Here is an 18,692-nt window from a genome sequence, read left to right as displayed (position 1 = left end):
CTGACATATTACCCCTGGTCAACGAGTACAGAACACTCCCTGTGGAGAATACAACCGGTCGCCTGTCAGGCGCTCAAGGTTCAAATTCAGACTACCATCGTATCATACCAGGTACCCAATTTTACTGCTGGGTGGACAGAGGCAATTTTGAACAAACTCGCTTGCCTAAGGTGAGACCACATGTATCACATGTGCTTCGTTGTGGGGCAGGACTGAAGTCTTAGAAACTAACAGGAGTCAAGCGGCTAAACACGGTTACCCATCCAAGGACTCTCCGCGCCCAACATTGCTCAACTTCAACTGATTGTGACCTGAGCTCAATCTTTGTCATCACATTCGCGTATCCCAGGTGATGGTTGTTGGTTTGTTATTTAACACCGCACTCAACAATATTCCAGCTATATGACGGTGGTCTGTAAATAATCGAGTCTGGACCAGACAATCCAAAGATCAACAGAATAAGCATCCATCTAAGCAGTTGGGATGCAACGACATGTGACCACCCGATCCTGTTAGTCGCCTCTTACGACAAGCACTGATCTTCACGGTGTTTACTGTATTCCGTTGTGCAAGCACTCGAATGCCTGTCAGTGTTTATAACTACCGTCTTATCCTAAAGGAGTTTCCACAGGTATCCCTAGAGCTTGTGTGAGTGTTGTGCAAGTGTATTTATCTCTGTGAATTATGGGCACTTTATGACAAAATCATGTAACCTCTCACCGTGTCAGGAAGAATGGTCATGCACCATTAGGCTACCCCATCCACCTCTAACGCCGATGGAGGGGCGGTGGGGTAGCCTAGTGGTTAAAGCGTTGGCTCGTCACGCCGAAGACCCGGGTTCGAATCCCCACATGGGTACAATGTGTGAAGCCCATTTCTGGTGTCCCCCGCCGTGATGTTGCTGGAATATTGCTAAAAGCGGCGTAAAACCAAACTCAGTCAGTCAGTCAGTGTAACGCCGATGAAGCCTTATTATTTGTTTTTGACATACCACACAATGTGATTGTGTCCACCTATTCCAGAATCAGTTTTTGAACAGGGAGAGGGTGGTGGCGGAATGTCCTCTGTCATCTTCTGGTTACTTAGCTTGTTATTATCAATCGTAATGATGGTGGGCGAGCTGGCTAAGGCGCCAGGCTAGTAATCCAGCGAGCTTGGAGGTGCCGGGATCGAGCCCACCTGTGACCGGGTGTAAAAAACCTTGGAGTCAACTTTGTGTGCAGACTCTTTCAGTGTTGTCACAACCCCTAGTGTACAGTACACAAACCTGTGCACTTAAAAGAACCCACGAATCCGTTGGTAGATGGCCAGATGGTGGCCACATGAATACGTGCAAACACCTAGTTGCGGGTACAGCAACGTGCAGTAAACTTGGACAAAGTACTGTGACTATGTGTCCCAGTCCACCCAGCTGTGAATGGGTACCTCGTAAGGATGGGAAAGCCACATTAACTCGGTGCGCCTAGTAGGCAGCAAGAGATGTATGATCCCCAGGGAGTTGAGATTGAAAATACGATATGCCGTTGTGATGGACATCCAATGATCGAGGGAAAACAAAGCGCCTTTGAGCAGTTGTACTGGATATCGGCGCTATACAAATGTATGTGTGTGTGTGTGTATGTATGTAATGATGACCTGTTACGTACGTTTAATTCTTACCTTGGACACAGCTGCTGCCCAGTTTCAGGTACATGATGTCACACACACAAAAGCCGTCATTGCAGACCACGTTCGTCCCAGAACAAGTCGAGGTGCACGTGCCAAAGTGTGGTGAAGATGCTGAAAAAACCCCAAAAGATCGATAAAGTGGCGTAAAACTGAACACTCCCAGCTGATTAATTCCAAACTATTTTGATAAATACCCTCATATTTGTGCTAGCATGTACAATTTAATCAGCAAACTTGAAGTGTTTATCTGATAGGTCAGACATCATAGAGCACCAAAATAATAAACCCCAAATAATCACAAGGTACCACTAGACTAGTATGGATAATAGTGAATGACTAGTTTTACGCCACTTTTAGCAATATTCCAACAATATCACGGCGGGGGACACCAGAAATGGGCATCACACATTGTACCCATGTGGGGATTCGAACCCGGGTCTTCGGCGTGACGAGCCAATCGGCGTGATGAGCGAACGCATTTACCACTAGGCTACCCCACCGCCCCAGATCTGGATATTAACTTGAAACATGAAATAGTTGAAAAGCTCTGCTCCGGAAACGAAACACGGATGATGATGGTTGATCGCTATATATACCAAACCAGGTTATAAAAATTGGTGAAAAACAAAATCTTATATATGCCCCAAACCATTTTTGTTTGAGGGAAGTTTATTTAGAGAATTACAATTCAGTTTAAAATAGAATTTAAGTTTTATATAGTCTGCGTTGAAAGTTGAAACAAGATTTAGTAACAAAGCTTTTAGAAAGAAGTCAGATGTAACACATGTGCCATACCATTTTCTGATATGATGTAAAATTGTAGACTAAGTAATTTTGGGGTTCATATGGAATTCGCACCCACACTCCAAGAATAAGGCACCAAATCGCCAGTTTGTGTCGAATCCCAGCTTGCTGGGGGCGGGCAACCCAAGGTGATATGTGTCCACTTTTACCACTTCTGGGAACTTCATGACCACGTGTACGGTGTTTGACAAACTTCATATTAGCATAATTATGGTTAACTGGGATTCGAACCCACGACCACAGGTTCCGGGCTCCCCAAACTGGTACATCTCTACACAGGGACTTGCAGTGTCTTCGATAACTTAAAGGCCATTTTAAAAGAATGTCTTCGTCATACTACGACTTGGCGGGTTCGTTGAAAGCTTGGAATGTATAAAGAAAAGAATTTGTTTTTAAATCATAAAGGAAAGAATGTAATACTACATGAGAAAGAACTTCATCAAGAAAATACCAGAATACATCAGGGATATCGTTCAGACACCATCAACTGCTCTTGAATGTGACCGCTGTTCACAGTGCAAAAATATGATACCTTACTTCAGCAATACGTCATGGACGTTCGTTCCCATGATAAATGTTAAAATATAAACGGGCAATATCGTTTTCTCACATCTTATCATATTTCATAGATTCCATTCCACAGAGAAATACAGGGGCGGTGGGGTAGCCTAGTGGTTAAAGCGTTCGCTCGTCACGCCAAACACCCGGGTTCGATTGTACCCCACGTGGGTATAATGTGTGAAGCCCATTTGTGGTGTCCCTCACCATGATATTGCTGGAATATTGCTAAAAGCGGCGTAAAACCAAACTCACTCACACAGAGAGAGAAAAAAAAACATCATTTCCATACGTGATGCCTCAGCTGTTGCTGCACTTAATCGTATTCAGCTGAACTTGAATGTTTCAAGTGAACCACAGTGAACCGATGGTATTTTACAACAATGTCCAGCTCACCTTTGCATAACGAGTACATTCTGTATCCACTGTCGACATTATAGCTGGCACTTGACGGGTCTGTGAACGTTGTATTGTATGCTACACAGACCCCCGAGTTTGGGTTGTAGCCACACATCTCAGACAGGTCATATTTGCCACACTGGGCAACACACTCAGCTCGAGTGGTTGTATTCTGGTCCGTCCACATCACATTGTCGGTCACTCTCCTGTCTTCAAACCCGGACAAGGCGTGGACATCACATTTCCCACAGCTCCCATCAGCACTGACCACAGTTGTCCAAACTAAAGCTACACACAACGTTGGCCACATTTTGACGTTATGTTACCTTTCCGAAAAGCTCAACTTTGCAGAATTTGCAGTGATTTCTAGTGATGAATTGCTCTTAAGAACCTTATTTCTGGAGACTATGAAAGGTGTACCTTCCTGTCAAACTCACCGCTGGGTTTTGAAGCTTATGCTGAGTACCGAAATGTTTATATTCATTCATATACAACTCACAAACATAGTGAACACACATTAGGGTCATGTCAATATCTTTGCAATGTGCATTGTGGACAAAGCACAATTAGTGCTTCATCACGATTATATCGATCTTCCGTGTAGGTCCAATCTATATCTACTGGTCTATCAAGACAACCTACTGTTCCTCTTTGATTCAAAGTTTATCTGCAATTCCACAGCCGTATGTGTCCATTATTTATGTGATCAATAACGATAGTTAATCGATGTTGATTGAAAATATTCATCACGAATTATGTAATGATAATTTATTGCCAGTGTCTACAGAACATTTACTGGTGTGATTTAAGGAAGAAATTCCACTTTTATAGTACTTCTGTCAACACAGTTAGGTGAAATGCTTCTCAGGAAGAATTTGATGATTTAAACATATTAGAGCAGATGAAATTGTTAATTACATTCCTTGCCCATTTATGTGATTGGGCACTGGCTGGTTTTGCCCTATTTTAAAGTTTAATTAGAAAGTTATTATATTTTTTGTTGAACGCCGCACTCAGCAATATTCCAGCGGCGGTCTGTAAATAATGGAATCTGGACCAGACAATCCAGTGATCAACATCATGAGCATCGATCTACGCAACTGGGATATGATGACATGTGTCAACAAAGAAAGAAACATAATAACACACACATTCAATGTATTTAATGACACACACACTCTATGCTGTTATATATTGTTCGCGTGATGTCTTACATGTGAGCAGACGACATTTATTAGTCAAAATCAAGTTTTTCCTCAAATTGTTCCATCAGGAAGTTTATTTGTTGTTGCTCGGCAATATTCGTTCTATGTGATGGCGGTCTGTAAATGCCCGTGTCTGGACCAGACCATCCAATGATGAATGAAGTAATCATGAGCAACGATCTTCGCAGTTGCCAGAACTCAATCTTGACAAGTACATCATAGATTAATATATTCAGCCATTTTACCATATGACTTGTTTTTAGATAACTTGTCCCCATTGCAGACACTGTGCACTAAGTTAAATATCATGCATCAATGCATAAATGTTGTTTTTTAACGCCGCACTCAGCAATATTGCAGCTATAAGGCGGCGGTCTATAAATAATCAAGTCTGAACCAGACAATCTAGTGATCAACAGCATGAGCATCGATCGATACAATGACAGAGTCAACCGAGTCAGTGAGTCTGACCACCCGATCCCGCTAGTCGACTCTTACGACAAGCATGGGTTACTGAAGACCAATTCTGTAGAACCCAAATCTTCACGGGTCCGAACTCAGCTTTGACAAGTGTACCTAGATACACAGAACTTTATTAGTTTCCGAGAAAACGTGTTCCCATCTCACACAGTAAGTTAAAAAACATGGACTCTTGGTCATAATACTAGTCAAGACACCAATTTTCGACATCTTTTGAGATCGTAACCAGTAAAAACAATAAGCATTTTTTTATTTCTCAAAGAATTAAAACAGTTTTTTGAAAGCTTCACCTCAATTCAAGGGACCAGAGCTCATGAGAAATGCAAGCAGCCAATTCTGTTTCCTCTTGTTCATGTCCTAGAGTTATTATTAGTGGTTAAAAGCGTTAGCCCGTTACTCCCAAGATCAAGGTTCGATTCCCTAATCCAACGTTTTTATCTTGTCCTGATGTCCACTTGGCATTGCTGTACATAACAATGTCATCGATATCCACCAATGGCAAGTACTTGTGTTGAAAAAGTCACCTAGTAATTAAGGTACTGTTTTAGATATTTTAATCCTTCACTGTTCATACATTTCATTACTACTGTATTAGGTTTCACTGACCAAACATGCAGATAAAAGTATCGTTTTCCCTTCATACATACCTCATTGCTTCTGTATTAGGTTTCACTGATCAAACATGCAGATAAAAGTATCGTTTTCCCTTCATACAAACCTCATTGCTTCTGTATTAGGGTTCACTGATCAAACATGCAGATAAAAGTATCGTTTTCCCTTCATACATACCTCATTGCTTCTGCATTAGGTTTCACTGATCAAACATGCAGATAAAAGTATCGTTTTCCCTTCATACATACCTCATTACTTCTGTACTAGGTTTCACTGATCAAACATGCAGATAAAAGTATCGTTTTCCCTTCATACATACCTCATTGCTTCTGTATTAGGTTTCACTGATCAAACTTACAGATAAAAGTATCGTTTTCCTTCATACATACCTCATTGCTTCTGTATTAGGTTTCACTGATCAAACATGCAGATAAAAGTATCGGTTTCCCTTGATACATACCTCATTGCTTCTGTATTAGGTTTCACTGATAAAACATGCAGATAAAAGTATCGTTTTCCCTTCATACATACCTCATTGCTTCTGTATTAGGTTTCACTGATCAAACATGCAGATAAAAGTATCGTTTTCCCTTCATACATACCTCATTGCTTCTGTATTAGGTTTCACTGATCAAACTTACAGATAAAAGTATTGGTTTCCCTTCATACATATCTCATTGCTTCTGTTCTAGGTTTCACTGATCAAACGTACAGATAAAAGTATCGTTTTCCCTTCATACATACCTCACTGCTTCTGTACTAGGTTTCATGTTCTATAACATCACCTCTGATATACTATAAAACTGAACTTGTAAATTATATGTAAGTAACTAAACTAAGCTGAGTTCTGCTTTTCAGTCTTTGATGGTTTGCAGGGTTATAAGTATGGGTTATGCACAACATTGCATGATGGGTGATGCTTATTTTGCATATGAAACAATGTTTTCTTGACCTCTATACTATACCATTTAAACTCAAAGATACAAAAATCCCCAGTTGAGATAAAGCTAAGAACAATCACAGATATGGAATTGTTGTTGACACAGAAACTCGAACAATATGCCATTAAAAACAGTTCACCACTTAACCTATTTGTGTACCAACTTTGGTGAAGACATATTGTACATTTTCCTGCTCTGGATATGAGCACAGCCGCAAGTTCATGTATAAGTCAAATTTGTTGCCATGGACACTGATAAAATGTCCCCCCCCCCCCCTGAATGCCCAGATCTCCACGTGTCCTATCCATATGCCAACTTTAGTGAAGAAATATTGAATAAGTCAGATTTAAGCTCGGTCCAGGAAATGAGCACTACTTCAGTTAGGATCCAAAGTCAAACTTGTTGCCATGGAAACTGGAGAAATGCCTTTTTCTAAAGCCCTCAACTATCACAAGGTGCCAGATCTCTACTAGACCTATTTATGTGATAACTTTGGTGAAGAAATAATGTACAGTTTTTGCGATCTGTCCATGAAATGAACACTACCGTAGTTACCAGCAAAAGTAAAAAATGTTGTCATGGAAACTCGAAAACTATAGGGCTATGTGAATGTTTAATGTTTTTTTCTTGAAATTGCAAGATGTTGGTTCGTTCCATAGATTTGAAATTTCAACTTACATCACTTGGAATAAGACAAAACACAACAAACCAACAACAAAAATAACCCTAAATTGCTTCCATACTTAATGCTAGAAGGTGGTATATTCTCCCCATTATCGTAATTGTCATACACAGGATGGAGAAGTTATCACAACCGATATAAAAATACTGTTATGATCGATCCGTCGATTAATTTTGTTGGGTCTCTAAAGTCAAAGACCTATCCACAAAGACAACTATTTCCCGTGGTTTCTAAAGAGACTGATATAAGAAATAATGCTGCTGGAATTAACTTTCTTCCCTGCGATGCCAGTTGGTACACTTTTGGAACCTTGACAAGATAGTACTTATCGGTCAAACTATCGATCACTTTCATTCATCAGTTGTTTTTGCATAAGCCCGACCTACAGTCGAGTAGCATGGAACTTAGATACCAATAATAAATTACCTAATCTATAATGTGGTTTCTGTATAGCACCATCGATCAGAGTCCTCACAGAATCATTGGTAAATACTGACATTATCAGTGAACAGGATGCAGTGACTATCGTTTTCGAACATGATTAATACGCAAAGGTAGTTCAAACGATTAACGATTCACTTGCATTGATCACTGTCTCAATTCTCTATCCAGGGTTTTAACAGCTGAATAATTTCCAGTTTTAATCAAAACGTTTTATGGTGGTCATTTCCGAATCGGACGCATAAGGGACAACTATGACGTGCGAAGCAATACCTCAAGTCAAAACATTGATTACACAAAAGTCTCGTTTCCTGTTAACTGGGTTCCGTCCTATTGCGCAACTTTGTTCAATAACAAGTCAAGAATTTTGTGACCAATTCATTAAACTGGATACATAAATATTAATCAGTATTATTTGATACATCTAAGCACTTATATATTGCAGCACTATGCTCCTTATAATCCTTGCAAACATGTCGTGCAGCCTGCTCTGTCGTACAGCTAGCACTGACAAACAGAAACCTGGAAATCGTGGAAATCTCAAACGAGGCTCTGCCGCTAGAAAAGTTTGGCGGTCTGGTACGGACTTGGTGTTATATCAATCGCATTGTGTGTTACAGAACTACGCCGAATAAGCGCCATAAAACACACAACAGGTGTAACCAGTTAGCCAGATGCATTGTGAATCATTTTACGACCTCATCAAACGGGCAGTCTGTGACGTCTTAGTTAAGGTCATGCTGCCTACACCTCGCCATAAAATCCAGAAATACGATGTTATTAAAGTTTAGAATTACAATTCATTTACAAATACCATTTTCTTACGAAACACGAAATTGAAATTCAGTGTAACCATAGCTGTTTGTGATGTCTATTTTCACTTTAACACGAGAAAATTCGGATCGGCTGAAAAGTAGGTCATTGTCTGAATAGGTTAATAAGACTCGGTATGTTTCGGTTTGATTTTCCAGATGAACATTTACTTTTGCATGTGTTTTCCCAAGGGTGACTCTGATGGAGCAGGATACGCTCAACCTTTCGCAAACACCCGGTGTCGTCGCTATTAGATAGGCATGTATTGAACTGGTGACTTTAGTTTTAAGGCAAGGGCTTGATTAAATATATGTTTTGCGTTTCCAAGGCAAATGAAGATAGGCATCGTTTTTAGGCATAACATAAAACCAGTTCGTTGAATCTTTCTGAAACCTGGAATATATAACAACCTTTTTGATGATCAGTTGTTGTCAAACTTCTTAGAGGATTTACGACACTCGATGCTTGAAAGACCTGAATACAGTGCCACACTAAATGAAAACCTGTGCCGTGATGTCCAAATGCATTTGGGAATAGTATATTCATGTCTTACCCCAGTGGACCCAAATATTGTAATACAAATTTAACACATTTATTACGTTTGACAAACTGTTGCAGGACTGACTGACTGAGTATGGTTTTACGCCGTTTTTAGCAATATTCCAGCAATATCACGGCGGGGGACACCAGAAATGGGCTTCACAAATTGTACCCATGTGGGGAATCGAACCCGGGCCTTCGGCGTGACGAGCGAACGCTTTAACCACTAGGCTACCCCACCACACCGTTGCAGGAATGGAAGGAGGTTAAAACATTAAATTCAATAAAAGTTTCATTACGATAAAAGAAAAACCCGAAATAATTTCTTTACCCCTTTGTTTATATTAAAAAAGCTACACATCCTCTATACATCGATTACAAGTTCTTGTCAATAAACCCGTGAAGGTCCGGGTTAGAATATTGGCCTTCAGTAACCCATGCTTGTCGTAAGAGGAGACTAACGGGATCGGGTGGTCAGGCTCGCTAACTTGGTTGGCACATGTCATCGGTTCCCAATTGCGCAGATGGATGCTCATGCTGTTGATCACTGGATTGTCTGGTCCAGACTCGATTATTTACAGACCACCGCCATATATCTGGAATATTGCTGAGTGCGGTGTAAAACTCAACTCACTCACTCACTCTTGTCAATAATATTTGCATATTTCAGTTCAGTATGTGTGATGATCTATAAGTATTTGAAACGGACATAAAAATGTTCTCAAACCCTTGTTAATAACAGGAGGTTTCCAAACATTTTAATGGCTCTTCCACCACCCCAGCAGCAGGGCTTTGACGGAGATCGTGGCTAGTACTGCAGAAGCATAAGAAGTTCTTTTGAAACTGATTACAATATATACCCTAAATCATTACGTTAGTAATTTAGTGTTAGCAAGAGGAGGTTGAAACGGAGTCCGATCGTTTAATAGACATGCATTGAACTGGTGCATTTTGCTTTCAGGAAAGTACTTGATTTAATATTGGTTTTGTGTTTCCAAGGTAACACGTTTGACCATAGGAATAGTTTTGAAGCATAACTAGTTGGTTTATGTCTTTTGTAACTGTGCATACATACATATTAAGCCACCGCTGAACTGGTCCCTTTTGATGACCAGTTGTTGCCAAACATCTTTGCAACACGATGCTGGAAAGATGTTATTATTTCGGGTGCCTGACAAGAAATTAAACGCGTGCGTTTGTCTCATTTACCAACGGACTGGACTGTTTGGGATGAGTACAAGAAATTGGCGATACTGTTGTGAAGAGTCAGCTTGTAACTGGGACAAATGATCATGTCTATGACGACGATGACGTTATAATAGTTGTCCCCTATTTGAAAAGCATATCCTCAGAACGACAGATGATCTGGGTTTGCAAAGGTTTTGATGGAATGGTAACATAAATGACCCGAATACAGTGACACACTGGATGGCCGTTATTGCCCTGTTGTGGATATGAATGGCTAAGTTATTTTTTATCCCAGTTTTCCTTGAACCAAAACAATTTCAAGGCACTGAGTTCCTTTGACAAGCTTTTGCAATAACCATGGATGGTGTCTATGAAAACAAACAGTTCTTTCAAGTTTCGATTAGTTAAAATGTTACCCGAAATGCTTTCTTTGCCCCTCTGGTTATATATAAAAGAGGGGCGGTGGGGTAGCCTAATGGTTAAAGCGTCACACTGAAGAACCTGTTCGATTCCCCACATGGGCACAATGTGTGAAGCCCATTTCTGGTGTCCCCTGCCGTGATATTGCTGGAATATTGCTAAAAGCGACGTAAAACCATACTCAGACAGGCAGTATATGTAAAAGCTACACATTTCCTTAACGCTGATAGAAGTTGTTTTTAACAATATTTACATCTTTGCGTTCAGTATCTCTGAGGATGTATGTAAGTATTTGAAACGGACATAAAATGTTTTCAAAACATATTAAATACAAAATACAGGTAGTTTTCAAATGGTTCTTCAAGCATTTCAGCGCCAGGCCTTTGGCAATCATTAGTGTCGTGGTTTGCAATGTAGAAACGGAAGTTATAGATTGCGTTGATACTGACTACATAATACCGCTGAATGAGTACGTCAGTAATTAAGTGTTAGTCGAAGAAGGGTGAAACGGGGAGTGTATCGTTTAACACACGTATCAGTATATTCACCAAGCGTTGTGAGTTAGTGACTTATACTATATGTTAGCAGTGTCAACCCATCGGTGCAATCGGTCTTCCCATGCTTGTCGTAAAAGGCAACTAAAGAGATAGGGTGGTCAGAGTCGCTGACTTGGTTGACACATGTCATCGTATCCCAATATTGCGTAGATCGATGTTCATTATGTTGATCACTGGATAGTCTGGTTCGGACTCGAATATTTACAGACCGCCGCCATATAGCTGGTATACTGCTGAGAGAGGTGTTAAACAACAAACAAACAAACAATACCCATCGTTGCAGAATCGCGTTTGTTTTCATCTTTTCTATGAATATTATTATCATCAGCTTGAGCAGTGAAAGTCGGACCGCACCTTGAAAGGCCATCAACCACCATGAATCCTACCAATGAATGTCTGAAAGGATTAATTCCGTGTACCCGTGCGCCTTTCCCCTTCCCCTCATGTAAGAATGTGTGAGCAAAGTTTTACGCAATATTCCAGCAATATCACGACACGCTAAACCCATGTGGGGAATCGAACCCGGGTCTTCGGCGTGACGAGCGGACGTTTTAACCAGTAGGCTACCCCACCGCCACTTATGTAAAAATCCCCTTCTGAAGCATATACGACGGCTTATGAATAGGCGCTGAGTTTTGTGACCCTTTGACTTAAATAACCGTCAGCTGCAGGCGTCTATTTACAGTACATATCTAATAGCAAGACGTTACAAAAACGTCTAATCAACAATCACTTAAACATATTAGAGACATACCGTCGGTAACATTTTAGAATTAACTTTCTATGGACTCATTAATATCTGACAGACTTATTTCGATGGGGAGTATTGATTCAGAACCAGTCAATGTATGTTAGACGTAGTTAAATGAGACCTTTATGTATGTGTATCGGTACCCATTAATAAAATATGGTTTGATCATTGTTGTGAAAAGAATAGGAGGGTGTGGGGATATAGAAACGGGATTTTGTTTTGATGCCGTTTAGTTCATAACTCAAGCCGGTCAATATTTCACAAGGATGTACACAACAATCATTCTCTAAACTGACGCTTTATGCTTCTCGGACATATTTGAAAATTCCATTTTTGCGGTGTTCAGGTCAACAGCCTGGTCACGGCTTCCAATGAGTACATATGAAAACTAGTAGTAAGAAAAGAAAAGTATTAATTGGACTTTGATTCAGATAATGGGGAGGATTTTAATGAAATATGTTCTATTCATGAGCTCCATGTTGCACTTGATCAAGCTCACCACGTTGCTTCGGTAACATATGTAATCAACTCCTGAAACACTTACTAGAATCATGCTTAGAAATTTTTAATTATTATTGATTACATTTGGACGTCTGGAAAATTTCCTAATACACTATAATTGTCCCCATCCCTAAACCGACCCTTCTTCTTATCGACCAAATTTCATTAACAAGCTGCGTTTGGAAAACCATGAAACGCATGGTAGATAATCGACTAGTTTGGTACTGAGAAATCAATAACCTAATAATGCCATAATTGATAAACAACACGCAGTGTCTATACTTTTGGATCTTGAAAAAGAATACTGTATTTACAAAATAAGATTTACATAACGTTTGCCTGAATTTATATTCAAGTTTTTAAATGATAGGCAAGTTCGCGTTGGCTCCCCAGTCGCATCACTATAATCAGGATCTTGTCTGTCACATTGTTTAATATCAAGATAAAGGATTTTATAAAAGTTTTGAAATGTCTCAGTTGATGGATTACTTTTTGTGGATGATTTTAGCATTTTTATCGTGGTAAAAACATGCATACTATTTAAAGGAAACTACATTTGTATTCAAATAGATCTAGTAGATGGTGTCTTGAAAATGGTTTTTAAAACCCACAACCAACTGCTTTCATTTTTGTAGAAAATACAAGCCACATGAGGTCCCATTGACCATCACTTAACCTTTTTATTGCACATAATTATTTAAAGAATACATATCTGAAGGCACTGGATTTAATTCAAATTCCAAATGGGGAGGACATAGAAAACTCCTCCTCCAACTGTACAGACCGCTCATCCGCACTAATCTTCATTACGACTCCATCATTTATGGTGGAATTTGTAAACGCAATTAAAATCCAGATTCAATTCCTGACCAAGGCCTCAGGATTTGCCTTGGAGCATTTAGGACTTGTCCAATTCAAAGTATATATGTGGAGACTGATGAGCCATCTCTTACACACAACGTCGAATTAACTTGTCTTTGCAGCATATTTATAAACTACACTCTACTAAATCTAATCCAGGCTACAGCTGTGTACTTAATCCTCTCTATGAACACATTACAATACAACAGAATATCTTTTACTCCTCCCCTTGGAATACCACTACAATCTGACATTTTCTGCTCCTAAAACAGATCTGTTACATAAAGCCCTCACTCATCTGTTGTCTCCACCACCATGGCAATTTATAAAGCCAAGCGTGGAGTTAACATAAATTTCATTCAATAAATCTGAAACAAAATCAACGCATACATCAACTTAAGCATAATCAATTAGGACACACATATGATACTTACATGTTTACAGATGGATCCAAGGATCGTGGGGCAGTAGCCAGCTCCATCGCCATTGGATCCAGGACTATTTCATCCAGTTTAGCAGATAAGTGCTCCCGTGGTGATCTACCTTCAGGTGTAGGCGATCTGTAGCCCATTATTATATTTGACTGTCGTCCACCGTAAAATAATTTCAAGGTTGCTAGTTTTACATAGATATCTTACATGTTCCAGCTCTTGTACTGTTCTTGGTGTATATTTTACAGTCAACCTGTCAGACCAGTCATTTGACCAAATGACTGAATATTTCAGCCATTTGGTCAAATTACTAAAATGAGGATGCGTGGGACATTCTGGGTGTGGTCGATTTGTGCCCAGAGAAACTCTTAACTTTATCAGAAGTCAACACTGAAACTTCAGTATTCCTTCGTATTGCTGTTGGAGCCGAGTCTTTATCGGGAGGCCAGGGTTTCGTCAAGTGTAACTGTGCTGGTAGCAAGAGATGTGGGACCAAGAAATGCAAATGCTTCAAAAACAATCTTCTGTGCAACAGACGGTGTCATTCAAGTCTCACTTTTCCAAACAAGTAATGCAAAACTCTATTGTTGAAACTGGATAAATAAAGTGTTCACTTCATTTTGTTGTGTTTTATTTTTTAACCGAAATGATTTAGTCATTTGGTCAAATGACTGAGAATTTTTGTCTTTTGACCAAATGACTGATCGTTACAGTCATTTGACCAAATGACCGGTTTGACAGATTGACTGTAACATATATAATTCAGCTTTATGTATCATGAATGTATAACATGTTTTAATCACTATACAGGGGACCGTTCATAATTTATGGCAAGGGAGGGTGATGATGGTTTTAAGAGGGGGTCACCAATTTTGTTCTGGGGAGGTGGGGGGTGGGAGCGTCAATTTTGTACACATGTACTGGGGGTCGGCAATTTTGTACATAAAAATGTTAAAAAATTATGCTTAAAAATTATGGGGAGGGTGAGTGTAATTGATTTTGTACATGATATGCAAGGGCATTCGATTAACTGGTTGGCACAGAATATTAATTTGTATTGTGGATATACTATTGCCAGTAGTGATGTTACTTATACAGAGTGCTGTTGTATTATTAGCATGAAAGGTTAACAAGGTATTATTATAATTTGCATGACGTCAAATAACAAGATCTATAGTCAAATAGTCTTATTTGGTTTCCTGAGTGAACACATTTTACCTTTTGTAGAACACCAGTGTCTTGATCCCTTAAAACAACACCTCTGTCACAACATCAAACATCAAAGGATTTTTACCTCGACCCAAAGGTCTAACTTACGGGACTACCCCCACTCCCCCTCATATACATCAGTTATCAAGCAGACAATAAACAGCGCGATGATAATGACGGGTAACATTCTCACAGATACATGTAGTAGTTGAACGGCGTAGTGATAATGACGGGTAGCATTCTCACAGATACATGTAGTAGTTGAACGGCGTAGTGATTATGACGGGTGGCAATCTCACTGATACATGTAGTAGTTGAACGGCGTAGTGATAATGACGGGTAGCATTCTCACTGATACATGTAGTAGTTGAACGGCGTAGTGATAATGACGGGTAACATTCTCACAGATACATGTAGTAGTTGAACGGCGTAGTGATAATGACGGGTAGCATTCTCACAGATACATGTAGTAGTTGAACAGCGTAGTGATAATGACGGGTAGCATTCTCACAGATACATGTAGTAGTTGAACGGCGTAGTGATAATGACGGGTAGCATTCTCACAGATACATGTAGTAGTTGAACGGCGTAGTGATAATGACGGGTAACATTCTCACAGATACATGTAGTAGTTGAACGGCGTAGTGATAATGACGGGTAACATTCTCACAGATACATGTAGTAGTTGAACGGCGTAGTGATAATGACGGGTAACATTCTCACAGATACATGTAGTAGTTGAACGGCGTAGTGATAATGACGGGTAGCATTCTCACAGATACATGTAGCAGTTGAACGGCGTAGTGATAATGACGGATAACATTCTCACAGATACATGTAGTAGTTGAACGGCGTAGTGATAATGACGGGTAGCATTCTCACAGATACATGTAGTAGTTGAACGGCGTAGTGATAATGACGGGTAACATTCTCACAGATACATGTAGTAGTTGAACGGCGTAGTGATAATGACGGGTAACATTCTCACAGATACATGTAGTAGTTGAACGGCGTAGTGATAATGACGGGTAACATTCTCACAGATACATGTAGTAGTTGAACGGCGTAGTGATAATGACGGGTAGCATTCTCACAGATACATGTAGTAGTTGAACGGCGTAGTGATAATGACGGGTAGCATTCCAACAGATAGTAGTTAAATTGTAGTTTGTAGTGTCAGATCCCTTCGGAGGGATATTTTGGAGTTTTATAAAGAAATGTTAGTTTTTGGATGTATCTTCGAGTGATTAGTGGTTGGAAATTGGTCTCATTATAAATTTGATTATGACTCGTACCGTGAACAGCATCGAAAAGAGTTCTAAGCGCATCAAAATTTAGTTTTTCAAGTGTTAGTGCCTTCTGTTTGGTACAATTGTCCCAAATGGGACAACAATAGTCGAAAATAGGCAAAATAAATTGTTTGTATACTGTTTGTAACGTTTTACGTGAGAGATGATATTTAAAACCTCTAAGATACGATATTATACATAAGCTTGTTGAAATGGTTTGAGAGTTATCGAGAGTTCAGCTAGTTGTTATGAATGGTTAATCAAAGATCAATCTAGGCTGGGTTTCCCTAAGGCTCTGTCTTAGGACCCCTATTGTTTATAGTTTATATCAACGACATCGCTGAAGGAATTAACAGCAATATCCGTCTCTTTGCAGATGACACATCACTTTAAGCTATAACATGCTATTACACTTTATGCTATAACATTTTATCGTTACTTCAAGTTTCCATCAAAACCTTGAAATTGCCAATATTTACTCGTTACTTCAAGAATTTTTTCGTTACTTCAATTATATTTTCGTTACTTCCATTATTTTCTCGTTGCTTCGAATATTTTTTCGATGTTTCAATATTTTTCAAAAACAATCTAATTTCAAGTATTTTCTCGTTGCTTCAATTGTCCTTCAAAAACTTGAAATTTCAAGTATTTACTCGTTGGTTCGAGTATTTTGGAAAGTTTTGGAAAGAAAGTTGAAGGAACGTGACAAAGTCAGTCGCCTAACCCGCTCAGCCAGCGCATTTCCACAAGTCGAAGTTGTGGTGGCTGAGTGGGTTAGGCGGCTGACTTTGTGTGCTGGCGATTAGGTGCCTTTTTTCAACCCCCAAAATACTAGAATCTGTACTTTACTAAGAAAGTGTAATCCCCAATATAACATATGTTACATTAATATTGTTAACTGGTCTTCACCATCCAGCAGACAGATGTTGTTTAGCCTTCAAGTATTTCATGGGGCGTTCTATTTATTGAAACAGCATAAACTGTAATTGAATCAAGACTGTGCATAAGGTAATGACTCCCTTGGCAGACATTTCTTGTGGATGTGCAATGGGTTTGGTCGCTTATATTTCTGCATCCTCGATAATCTCCAGGGTATACGTTATGATCAATCTCCACTATACCCTGGATTCATCCTCTGAAAGAGGTAGAAGGAGTTCTTCCATATGTTTTATTAAAGTTTCAGATCTGTCAATTTGTCTGTATTATTTCTCCCAAAATCTGAGTGGCACTGCGAACACACCTTCGCGACTGCAACTGCTATCATTGTTGACACTGGCAAGCTCGGAAGTAACGGCGGCTTAGATCATTGGCTACTATGAGAGTGCGGAGCCAGCAAAGGGAGGTAATAAAATCATCGGGCCATGCTGTGGATGCATCCAGGGTATAGTGGAGATTGATCGTAACGCATACCCTGGAGATTATCGAGGATGATATTTCTGAATATATATACATTATTTTTTGTTTCGTCTTTGAATGTTGATGGAAAAACCCTGTAAATTAAACATAAACAATCACGCCTCACGAGTCTTTATGTACTGAAACGAGTCAGTATTGATTCGTTTCATACTGATTCTTTCTAATTGGAATAGGTTTATTTAACATGCATGCCCATTGTTCACCAAGGGTTCACATGATAAACCTTTTAAGATATCTTTATGCTTGGTAGATGCAGACCGTTGCATCTCTTTCGTGTAGACATCTTACAGATAAACATGTTCACATTAACTGTCTTGGTGGTGAATTACATTATAATTGCTGGAGTTTACAGCACAACTCGGATGTGCTATGTTAAGACATTGGGCGTGTTTGAACACAAGCGAGTGACTGACCATGTAATGTGGACGGAACAGAAGACGGACAGTCTGTTGAAGTGTGTTGCCAGATGCAATCAACATGACCTGGCTATGGCGTGTGGCTACAGCCCAAACAAGGCGGTCTGTGTCGCCTACAGCGCCATGTTGACAGACCCGGCAAGCGTCAGCTACTATGACGACACAGGATACAGAATGTACTCTCTATGTCCAGGTAATTACTTCCCCCTTTTTGATTACCTTTTCCTACAGAGTGCACACTTTGTGTGAACACGTATCCAGGACTTCGGCATGTGTCTAACACTTTATCCACTAAGTAACCTCAAATATGAGAACATGGCAGTGACAATAACTGTTCTATTGAGAATGTCTAATTACGTTTCCAGGCAGTGTGCGAAATAGGCACTGACCCGTTAGCCCGTGGCTAGGAAAATCCAGTCTGGCCAGTAAATCTCCACAATCACTGGCCCGACTGGCTAGTGAATTTTCAGGGGTCATTTTGTAAATATATCGGACTCTTTCACTTGTCAA

General features: G+C 39.7%; 1 long non-coding RNA gene across 1 annotated transcript; it reads right to left on the bottom strand.

Moving 5' to 3' along the window:
• Positions 1–7,784: 7,784 nt before the first annotated feature.
• On the bottom strand, positions 7,785–18,673 carry LOC124268046. The gene is made up of 4 exons (XR_006896186.1): positions 18,572–18,673; positions 17,866–17,867; positions 12,830–12,836; positions 7,785–7,794 (listed from the first exon to the last, which is right to left on the bottom strand). It is a non-coding gene; the product is annotated as an uncharacterized LOC124268046 (long non-coding RNA).
• Positions 18,674–18,692: the final 19 nt, after the last annotated feature.

This window comes from Haliotis rubra, unplaced genomic scaffold (assembly GCF_003918875.1).
Source record: "Haliotis rubra isolate DU_JTF1 unplaced genomic scaffold, ASM391887v1 Scf1359, whole genome shotgun sequence".
NCBI classification, from domain to species: domain Eukaryota; kingdom Metazoa; phylum Mollusca; class Gastropoda; order Lepetellida; family Haliotidae; genus Haliotis; species Haliotis rubra.
This window is presented reverse-complemented; position numbering and strand designations above follow the sequence as displayed.